Here is a 12109-nt window from a genome sequence, read left to right on the forward strand (position 1 = left end):
AAACTTCTCAGGAGTAAAGAATGTGAATTTCCAAATTGAAAGAGTCCACAGAGTTCACAGCAAAATTAATGAAAAAATGATCCACATCAATAATCATAAAATTTCAGGGGCACCTGAGTGGCTCAGTCGTTAAGCGTCTGCCTTCAGCTCAGGTCCTGGGATCGAGCCCCGCATCGGGCTCCCTGCTCCACGGGAAGCCTGCTTCTCCCTCTCCCACTCCCTCTGCTTGTGTTCGCTCTTTCGCTGTCTCTCTCTCTGTCAAATAAATAAATAAAATCTTTAAAAAAAATCATAAAATCTCAGAACACCTAGAATACAGAAAAGAAACATTGGTAAGGGTACTCCACAACAGGGTGGGAGTCAGGCTAACACCACCTGAGCCCACTCATCAGTACCAGCCTCACCAAAAGCCTCACCAAAAGTGAGACAACCAGACACTGTATCTGACGATGTGGTGTGATGCTCATTATGTGATACAATAGGAAATACACAGCACCGCCTATGAAGTATTATTATTTAACAGTTGAACTAGAATTTAATTAAGCCTAAATCTAAATACAAGTGATTTTTTTTCAATTGTTGTATTTTTCAGGACGAAAATTTCATTCGGTTTTATGTCCTCATAATATTACAATATTAAGGGTGAATCTTGTCATTTTAGCAATCATAAGTATAATTTTATAGATTTCTTTGTTGCCACTAAGTAAAGAAAAAAGCCAATAGCAGGAATTTTTCTGGAAAAATGAATTGCTCAGGAACATAGGCAATTTCCCATGAATTTTGCTGAGTGACAAGATGTGTCCTGCACCAGTGTCTCACGTTCAACAAATGCCAAATGAATGAACGAACGAACGAACAAACACACGTGTATGCATGTCTCTACAAACTTTGAACAAGGAGCAGAGTGTCTACTCCTTTCAAAAGGTGCTAAAGAGGGGAAGAATCTAGAAGAGCCCCTAAAAGTCAGGAGTTGGGAAATGTTTCAGGTGATGATTATGGGACAATGAAGCACTGCTGTCTGGCCAGTTCACCATTCTGACTGGAGGACAGTACATGAAAACTAAAAGGAATGTTTCCAAATATACTGATGATATAAACTGGGATGAGTAAGTTTAAGAGTCGTCCAGAATCTGTTCTCCCTTTGATGCTCAGCCTATCCAAGAAGTGTCAGATCTAGCCAGAAGATTTTACTAGTGAATGATTTGCAAAGTTTATAGAAAAGGCATCCTTTTTTTTTTTTTTTTTGAGAGACCAAGAATCAGTAAGAAAGAGAAAGAGAGCACATGTACAAGCAGCAGGAAGTAGGGAGGGGGCAGAGGGAGAGAGAGAGAGAATCCTAAGCAGGCTCCACTCAGAGCTCAATCTCAAAATCCTGAGATCATGACCTGAGCTGAAATCAAGAGTCGGATGCTTAACAGACTGAGCCACCCAGGCACCCCTAGAAAAGACATTCATATATTGATATCAAGGCCAGTCTTCCAGGGGGGTAGGAGGGCTTGAGAGCCATCTCGGGACACTTCACTGCATCTTAAAAGTTGTCCTCTCAGTGGGGATGATAGATCTCTCTTGCCCTAGTCTGATGAGGCCTTTAGTAATCATCTGGGAGATAGTTTATCTGAATAAGGTGAAGGAGTAAGAGTAAGACGGAGACTAAACACTGACCTGGAGACTCGGTGAACAAAACTTTCAGCAAAAAACAGGCTATACATCCTACAAACAGGCAAGAATCTTTTCACCTTTAGCCTAAAGCAATGGAGCACCCATAAAACATCAATACCAATAAGTGTAAACTACTCTAATTTTGGACTGCAACAGGACAATAAGAGATCTGGAGAATCTACCTGCAATTGTTTCTTTACGTTAAAGAATGCACCCTAGCAACCCATGGAATAATTATTTGACATTAACATAATCATGTAATTTATTTCGCACTTAACTAACATGAATATGTGTAAAAGGAACTCAGGGAGGTTATTGTATCCCCTAATAGCTAACTCATAACTAAAGTAATACACAGAGACTAAAATAAATTTTAAGCTTCTATAGATTAATAAAGAATATTTGATGTATCATCCTTCAGTGAGCCACAAACTAAAGAAAAGATTATATGATCAATTTAGGTTCTAAACAATGTTTTACAATGGAAAATAGACGAAGCAATTAAGAGCCCCTAAAGAATTCAGTTTTATACCTTAAGATATGAATTGGATTAAATTATATCAATTACTTGAGAAATGTGTACATTTTTCAATGAGCATATTATTTAAAAACTGACCTAATTTACTAATGAAAGAACAAGAGGCTTTTCATCTCTTCTTTTCCATAGAGGTTTTTTTTTTTTTTCTTAAATAGTTCTCGGTTTCTTGACTCCACGGTATAATACAGTTTTACATTTTCTGCTTTATCTGCTGAAGCAAGATAACTCAGTAGCTATTGTCCAAGTAGATTTTCATTTCACCCAGACCATAGTTTTATACAAAGTAAATTTCCTAACTTCAGAGAACTTAACAACTATTTCTAATGAGAAACTCTTTAGGCAATGCCAAGAAAAAAACCCATGGAAGAAATTCTGCTTAAGTACAGTCTGAACAATTCCTTACTAAATAGCTTCTTTTTTCACCAACTTCAGTGCATTAAGTACATTCCATGCATATCTTTCTATCATTGTATATTTTGGAATAAAAAATGTATAAAATTATACAGACCTAAGTCACTTGCTATTTTATCTTTCATTTGTTTCAAATGTTTCACAACTTAAGTCTGTGATATTACAAGCCCCTCCAGAAGACTTAAAGAGTATTAAAACACTGCTTTCAATTTAAAGGACAAAATATCTGGAAAATTAAGGTCACAATGTTAGAGAGCCTAATGGAGTATGGATTTCTACTTGAAGTACCTCAACCAGAAACCTCAGCAATCTTAAATCTGTCTCTCCTGGATATAATAAGTTTTAAAGCTTTGAATGAATTTTCAGAATATGTTTCACACCTCTCATAACTTCAGAAAAGGATGCAGCAGAGAAGCAAAGAGAACAGTCTCTATAATAATGGGGTTTTTATGCAGTACCAATAAGTTATAGAGCCTTTAAAACAAAAGATGAATAGGATCATTCTTAAAGGAGGAAAAATAACAGGCATTAGAAGGTTTCTTTGTAAAAATTTGTTCTTAGGCTCCAAAGTACTTTTCAAAAGATCAAAAAGAGTAGATCCTTTGATCCAGGATGTTATAAATGCTGAATCATGGTTAAATCAACTGTTAATTTTCAAATGTAAGGTTTTTCAGTAGTTCTATAGCTAATATGGCTAGTTCCATATTCCACTGTAACACCTAAGCCATTTTTTTCCGGCAGGGCACTACCTGGGAAATATTGAAAGACCAGATCACATGGAACATGTACAACATTTGATATAGGGAAACAATGCAAAATACATTCCAAAAAATTTGCTTTTACAATGTTCATCTAAAACAGTGGTTCTCAATCAGAGGTGATTTTACCCACTGGGGGACATTTGGCAATGTCTGGGGACATGTTTAATTGTCACTACTGGGGAGAGCACCACTGGCATCTGAGGATAGAAGCCAAAGATGCCACTGAACATCTACAATGCATAGGACGACCTCTCAAAAAGAACTGTCCAGTCCAAAATATCAATAGTACCAGGGCTGAGAAGCCCTAAATCAGTATCAAGTACATCATCCAATGAAATCAAATTTCTGAATGAATGAAAGAATCTTAATAGACAAAATGACTTAGTTTCCACCTTTTATATCATCTTATTACCTCCTTCAGTTTGATGCTGCCTAATACAGACTCTACGTCTATTCTCAAGATCTTTATCTAGTCATTCATTAGATGTCTCCATGCTGTCAAATACGACCAAATGAAAATCACATGTTTATCAAGGATCTTGCCCTATGACATGGATCCAAGGAATCCAAGAGAGGGACACTACATTGACAATTTAACTGTCACTCAAATTAGCAGATGAAAACATTTTCAAATGCTTTCAGTGATTAACGGCTCAAAAATATCTAGTTTTTAACTATGGGAATTAAAACACTATTATTTTACTTGGCCACATTTGTTGATAAAACAAAGTATTTCAAATTTAGAAGACTAGATAAGTAAAACACATTGTCTTTAGAAAAGACTCATCATGTTAAAATTGTAACTAGAAAAATTTTAAAGGTTCATGTCACATGATCTTCCTAAATAGTAATTCACAATATCCACATCAAAATAATCTTAAAGAACTTTTTAAAATTCTAGGGTCCTCAACTTAATCTAATATGAAAACTGCCTCCAGAGAGGAAATCAGATTTTTATTTTTTTAACCCAGATTTATACGTAGTCTTAACTATTACATAGCTAGAGACTGATTTTTATTTTATTTTTTTATTTTATTTTTTTTAAGATTTTACTTACTTGCGAGAGAGAGAATGAGAGACAGAGAGCATGAGAGGGAGGAGCGTCAGAGGGAGAAGCAGACTCCCTGCCGAGCAGGGAGCCTGATGCGGGACTCGATCCCGGGACTCCAGGATCATGACCTGAGCTGAAGGCAGTCGCTTAACCAACTGAGCCACCCAGGCGCCCGAGATAGATTTTTATTAACAAATAGCTAGTATGATGATTGTTTCTGAAGAAGAATTATGGATACATTTCATTTTTTTCCTTATAACTTTTTAAAATTTTTAAATTTTGGGGGGGCGCCTGGGTGGCTCAGTCGTTAAGCGTCTGCCTTTGGCTCAGGTCATGATCCCGGGGTCCTGGGATCGAGCCCCGCATCGGGCTCCCTGCTCCGCGTGAAGCCTGCTTCTCCCTCTCCCACTCCCCCTGCTTGTGTTCCTTCTCTCGCTGTGTCTCTCTCTGTCAAATAAATAAATAAAATCTTTAAATTTTTTTATAATTTTATGTGAAAAGTAAATAATATATTCAAGGAAAAAGACCCTCTGATAATTCACATACACTCATTAACTTATACAGAATCATATACTATTCCAGGGCTAAATTTTAAGAACAACAGAGTTAATCATAAAGATGTGGAATTCCTAAATGATTTTTCTTAAAAAAAAAACAACAAAAAAAAACTACCACTTATAAAAGGGGAAAAAAATGAATATAACTGAGACTTATAAAGAAATGCTTCTAGCCAAAACAATAATGTTAATCACAAATACTAAATCAATTATAGATATTTACACATTATTTGGCAACTCTACTTTGTTTTAATTGTTCTTGGAGACAAATGTTTCTATGAGAAATATATCATCATCCTGTATATTTAAATATCACCTGAAATCATGTTATTCAGTAAAAAAAAAAAAAACAAACCTCTAAGAATTACATCAACTAAAGCCTTGGGTCTTACAGTCATATGTTGAAGAGCAATCTAAAAGCTGTTCAAATGTTAATTCAGACAGAAGTGAAAGGTACAACTTCTCAAACGGAAATGGGTTTTAATAAAAAGTTATAAATAGGAAGTTGTTTACCAGAAGTATAGGTCCAAATGAACCAATGAATAACAAAATTTTATATGGGACTATTCCAAACTCATTTAAAGCCACATTCACTTGGAAAACCCAAAACAATCAAAATAAATACATTACCTAGACATGCTTTCAAATCTATTTCTCCCCGCTGGGTATCAACAACCAGAGAGGGTGCTGATTTGTTCTTTTCATTCTTTTTTACGGCTAAATGAGCATGCAAACCTTCAAAAGGGAGGCAAAAATGGAAATGACAGCATTACTTATGAATCTAAAATAATCTCTGTGAATCAATGTCACTGAAATGGACAAAAAGACATATAAACATCCCAAACAAGTAGAATCCCTTTGTAAGAAAATCTGAATTTAGGACAACTAACATTACAAAAGATTCTTTTATATGTCAGTCCCCGGATGCATCTGTTTAGAAATCATTAACTACTTTTGAAGGGCAATCAAGCAACCAACAATTAACTTACAAATTCCTTCCAAAATTTTTATTTGGAGCCTACATTTGCAAGGGACTATGTGAGGCACAGCGAGAGAAGCAAAGACTTTTCCATCACAGGCTTTGGCCTCAAGAAGCTTACAAGTCTAGCTGGGAAGATAAGACATGCCTAGAAATAACTTCTAAACAAAGTAAGAAGGGAGAAGTGCCTCAAGAGCAATAAAAATAAAATATCATAAGAAGTGAGAAGAGAAGGAAGTTACATATAACTGGGGTGATCAGAGAAAGACGCTGAGATTAGATAGTAAAATTTGAGATGGACCTAGAAATATGCATGGGACTTGGACCAGCTTGCAAGGAGGTAAACACATTGCAAGGAAAGAGAAGCAACACAAGTGAAGGTGGACATATCAGAAAGAAAGCATCCATGCTCATCCAGAAATTCTGCTGGCTAACACAGAGTACTGCCCAAAGAGGAGTAATTAAAAATGAAGGAGGACATTGAGACTAGGACCAATTTGGAATAGCTTGTCCATAAGGCTGAGAAGTCTGGACTTTATTGGGTAATTGGGGAGCTGGTAAAGATTTCTGAGCAGGAAAAAGCATCATCAAAGTTGTGCTTTAGAAAGATCAATCTAGCCGTAATTGAAGTAACTGAACATCAATCAAATGCAGATGATATAGCACAGTGAGTATAATGTAAGCCTGCAGGAATTCAGGAATTCATTTATAAAAATGTAATTTATATGCATCTTTTCAGTAACACAGCTCTATAAACTGTCTTGCTCATAGACTAGTACCTAATTATATAAGTATCTAAAAAGGTCATAAGTACTATAAAATGATATCACAAAACCTCTTGCCTCTGCCTGGAAATCTTTCCACCCCCTTTCCCTTCCGGTAAACTCCTTATCCTGTAGGTCTCAGTTTAAATGTCACTTCCTCAGAAAGGCCTTTTTTAATCACTTATCCAAATTAGGTCTCCCTGTTTTTTTCTCCTCCAAAGGAACTCGTATTTTTTTTGTTGTCGTTGCACTTACCACAATTTATAATTACATATGTTGGTCAGTAATTGATTAACGTTTCTATCTCCCCCACTAGATTAGGGAGGAAAGACAGTACTATTGTTACTCATCATCACATTCTCCAGATATAAAACAGCACAACACATAGTAGGCACTTAACAAATATGTATTCTCTGAAGAATGAATGAAGAAGAGAAGAAGAGATTTTAAGGTCATGGCTGTAATGCCCCTCTGCTAAACTGGCAAAGATACTTTCTTTCAAAGAGAAAATTAAAAGAATTCTTAAATTGCAACTTAAGGCCACATTCTTATTTTCTAAAGTTAGAGTAAAAGTCTATACTTCAGGGGTGCCTGGGTGGCTCAGTTGGTTAAGCGTCTGCCTTTGGCTCAAGTCATGATCCCGGGGTCCTGGGATCAAGCCCCTCATCCCATCGGGCTCCCTGCTCAGCGGGGAGCCTGCTTCTCCCTCTCCTCCCCACTTGTGCTCTCTCTCAAGTAAATAAATTAATAATCTTTTTTAAAAAAAAGTCTATACTTCAACAAAGTAAATCTTAAACCAAGTATTCAAGCCAAAATATACATTCCTACTTCTCATATTCTTACAGAAATAATTCATAAGGCAACTACTGAGTGAACTAGAATAAGGAACAGAATCTGAGTACAGGGTAAGCATTGTAAGTCAGATGTTAAGAAGGTGACTATATACTTGTTGTGACTCCTTGTATCTATGCATATCATGTTAAAACCTCAAAAAGCACTTCAACATTCAACATGAAAGATTTTTTGTTAACCTAAATCATCACTGAAGTAGACAAAACCCTCAAGGAAAGATGGCTAAGCTTCTTCACAAATAATTCATTTTCAAATAATAAATATGTGACTTTCAATCACATGCTATTTGTATCTCTGTATTTCACACCACAAACTTGGTATATTTTCTTCATATAATAACAAATGTATGGAAAATCAGCAGTGTAATGAAACTTAAGTCATAGAGGTCTAGAGAAGTCCAAAGGAGTTCAACATGTAGCACTGGCGATCTTATTCCAAGATGAAGCCCTTTGCAAAATTTTAATTTAGAAAAATCACCTAATTCACTAGTACATGTGAACTATGAAGGCCTAACCAATATTCAGTAAGGAACTAGAGAAGTTGGCTTAGCCCTGGAAATGCTGAGCTAACTTGGTACAGCACCTGCAACAAAAGGAAAAGGAAAAAAGATCAGCATAGATTTGTTCAAGGAGGTAGTTATTTTTGCTATAAAGAGACATCTACGTTCCTAAAAATCAGTACACTATAACAATCACACATAGAAAACACAGGACTTATGAGGGAAATGCAGTTCGGGACACAATACTCAAAAACTTTGTCAGTGACACACACACAAAAGATAAGGACCTAAGAAAAATGGTAACCCAGCTTTATATATGTTACTGGTTAAGAAATTCATAAATATGTTACCTTATATTGAAAAAGACCCGAAATTTGCTTGTGAATGTGAGTGTTTGGAAGGCTGTAGTTTATGAGCTAATTGCTAAGTCGCGGAAAGAAGGCTATGGGAAATGAGAAGGGAACGTGTAACACCAGCTGCAGGTGGGTGTGGCTCATTAACACTCCAAGTGAGGTAGCTGGTAGATACCCCAGGCCTGTGCATGTGCCGTTTTGTGTATTCCTACACGGCTCAGTTCAACTGTGTGCAGTATTCTGTGTTCACCTGCTGTTTCTTGCTGACAAAATTGTGCATAAGCAAATACAAAATTCATTTATGCTCAGATTGTTTCCTAATATATCAACTGCTCTGCAGCAAATTCAGGTTTTCAAAACAAGCATTAATAGAAGAACTATGAATTTCATTCATATGTGGAATTTAAGAAACAAAACAGAGGAGCATAGGGGAAGAGAGGAAAAAGTAAGATGAAATCAGAGGGGGAGACAAACCATAAGAAACTCTTAACTCTAGGAAACAAACTGAGGGTTGCTGGAGGGGAGGGGGTTGGAGGGATGGGGTAACTGGGTGATGGGCATTAAGGAGAGCATAGGATGTGATGAGCACTGGGTGTTACATGCAACTGATGAATCACTGAACTCTATATCTGAAACTAATAATACACTCTATGTTAAGTAATTGAATTTAAATAAAATAAAAATTTTTAAAATAGTAGAGGGGTGCATGGGTGGCTCAGTCGCTAAGCGTCTGCCTTCAGCTCAGGTCATGATCCCAGGGTTGTGGGATCGAGCCCCGCGTCGGGATCCTTGCTCCGCGAAAAGCCCGCTTCTCCCTCTCCCACTCCCCCTGCTTGTGTTCCCTCTCTCGCTGTATGTCTCTCTGTCAAATAATAAATAAAATATTTAAAAAATAATAAATAATAAATAAAAATAGCAGAATTATGTGGATATTTAGAATCAAACAGCCAATGCCAACTGGATATTGCAATCATTTCCTATAGCTCAAATATCTTGAGCTCAATGAAATCACAAGATTTTGAGAAATCACAGAGTCTCTAATAGAAAAAAGTCGCAATTTCTAAATAGATTCGTGTAAATTATATGGCCAAACTCTAGGAAATGCTAGGATCTGCTTGGCTCCATGAAAGTACAATCTTCTTCATAAAATCATTGTCTTGGGGCGCCTGGGTGGCTCAGTTGGTTAAGCAACTGCCTTCGGCTCAGGTCATGATCCTGGAGTCCTGGGATCGAGTCCCGCATCGGGCTCCCTGCTCAGCGGGGAGTCTGCTTCTCCCTCTGACCCTCCCCCCTCTCATGCTTTCTCTATCTCATTCTCTCTCTCAAATAAATAAATAAAATCTTTAAAAAAAATCATTGTCTTTACAGCAATAAGTATATAGTGACATAAGATTTAAACATCCCTGATAAATATAGGATTTGATCAAACCTAGTTTTTGCTCAGAAATACTGGATCTTCTTTTCCTATCACCATCAGTATTTTCATCAGCCTACCTGCTCACATTTTCTCTACCCCATCAGCAGCCCTTATTATGATAACTAAAACCCAAAGCCAACAAACTGGCATAGCTGGATTCATAAAGCTTAGCAAAAGCACTGCTTTTGTCCTTGGTGCTAGTTTCTAGGTTGGTATTACAACAACTTTCATGTAGTGAAAATAGTCTTTGCGAACAGATCTCATTTCATCTGGCTTTAACTGGGAAAACGCAACCTCTAGGAGAAATGTCTGAATCTCTCTTTATAGCAACTATCATGCATTTTCTGTTCCCAAGGACAGTAAGCATCAGGAAAAGTCCGTTCAGTGCTTCATGCAAAGTTAGGACTTACTTAATTTTTGTTGAATAGTTGACCTTACTTGATTTGTTTTGCTATTTACCCCACATAATTTTATTCCCAAAATATTAAATTCCATTTTCAAAACCAACATAGTCACCAGTCACCATCAATGGAAGATTATTTTACTCTGTTTTTAATTATTATAAAATTAAAAGATGACTGCTGCAATAAAAATCGGAAAACTCCAGAGGGTGTAAAATGAAAGCGAAAGTTCATAACATCTCCATTCTCCACCCCGGAGACAACTACTTTTAATGGTTCTTAAGTAATATTCTAGAACTTTTCTATGCATTTATATGAATAAATTATGTATTATTTTTAGTAAATAAGATAATACTGTATATAGTCTCATGTAACTTACTTTTTTCTCTAAATACTATAGCCTAGCCACTTTCCCATTATCAGTACATATATTTATATACCTTTTGTTTTAATGGCTATATAATATTCCAAGGTATATGAGAACCTTAAGTTATTCAACAAACTCCTATCAATAGTTAAGTAAATTGTTTCCAAATCCTTTCTCTTTTAAGCAAGGCTATAAAACAATATCCTTTTACATATATCTTTGTAATCTAAAATAAATATATTTGTAGAATATATTCTTAAAAGTAGCATTGAAGAGATAAAAGGTATGAACATTTCTAATTTTGATAATACCAAATTGCCCTCAAAAAAGAGTATGATAATGCCTATTTCACCATACCCTATCATTAAATATTTTCAAACTTTCTCATCTTTGTCAATTTGATAAGTGAAAAAATGGCATCTCATTTTAATTTCTTCAAGTGAGACTAAATATTTTTTCAAATTTTTATCATTTTTTATTTTTCTGTAAAATGTTTGTTCATTTAGATTATCCGTTGTTTTGTTTTTTTTAAGATTTTGTTTATTTGACAGAGAGAGATACAGTGAGAGAGGGAACACAAGCAGGGGGAGTGGGAGAGGGAGAAGCAGGCCTCCCGCGGAGCAGGGAGCCCGATGCGGGGCTCGATCCCAGGACCCTGGGATCCTGACCTGAGCTGAAGGCAGACGCTTAACAACTGAGCCACCCCGATGCCCTAGATCATCTGTTTTTACACTGAGTTGTTTATATTTTTTGTTGACTTATCTATCAGTATCCCCGAATATTAATAATATCAACCCTTCTTCTGTCAAATAGATGGCAGTTATTCTTCCCTACTTGAGTATTTGTTCGTTGGTTCTTACCATGGTGATTTTGCCATGCAAGAGCTTCTACTTTTTCCAAGGTCAAGTTATTAATCTTTTCCTTTTTGGTCTCTGGGCTTAGAGTTATGCTTAGAAAGACCCCCTTGTCCTAAGATCATAAAACTCTCTGCCCATATTTTCTCCTTAAAAAAATAATAAAAATAATAAATAATAGTCACTTTTACTGACTGCTTACTCTGGGCTGGGCACTGGTCGGAGTGCTTCACATACATTATTGCATTTAATCCTCGCCACAACCTCAGTAGTTTGGTAGTGTCATTATCTCCATGACACAGATGAAGATTCTGTGACTACAGATGACATTTAAACTTATCTGTAGTTACACAGCTGGTATGTGGCAGCGCCAAGATTTCACCCCAGACCAGTAAATTCATCAGCTTTAGGCTGGATCTACTGACTCTCTCTCCGCTAAGAAAAATGAGTTCACGCACTTCCATATCCCTTTACCTCTTCTACCTTCCCCACCTTATATTTGTTATAAATCCTTCCTCACTACTAATTGTATAGCCCTTACATTTTCTTCTGTTTTCGTAAAATGCAGTTATTAAATTTGACTTAGTTCAATATTTAAGAGGATTCCGCATGCCCTGCCAATCCCTTCAAAGAGTTATCTGCTTCT

At 36.4% G+C, this 12109-nt stretch overlaps 1 protein-coding gene across 8 annotated transcripts in view; it reads right to left on the reverse strand.

Moving 5' to 3' along the window:
* Positions 1 to 12109, reverse strand: part of STK33 (serine/threonine kinase 33) — a 160283-nt gene that overhangs the window by 108652 nt on the left and 39522 nt on the right. For 2 of the 8 annotated variants that reach the window (XM_054512071.2, XM_054512070.2), the window contains exon 2: positions 114 to 255. The exons of 5 other annotated variants lie outside the window; for them this stretch is intronic. The gene's annotated coding sequence lies outside the window, so the exon portion shown is untranslated. Of the gene's footprint in view, positions 1 to 113; positions 256 to 5607; positions 5713 to 12109 lie in introns of all 8 variants that reach the window. One more of the 8 variants, XM_045894197.2, reaches the window with a different exon arrangement.

Source organism: Mirounga angustirostris, unplaced genomic scaffold (assembly GCF_029215605.1).
Source record: "Mirounga angustirostris isolate CCGP_5_RB_7025 unplaced genomic scaffold, mMirAng1.0.hap1 SCAF_13, whole genome shotgun sequence".
Lineage (NCBI taxonomy): Eukaryota > Metazoa > Chordata > Mammalia > Carnivora > Phocidae > Mirounga > Mirounga angustirostris.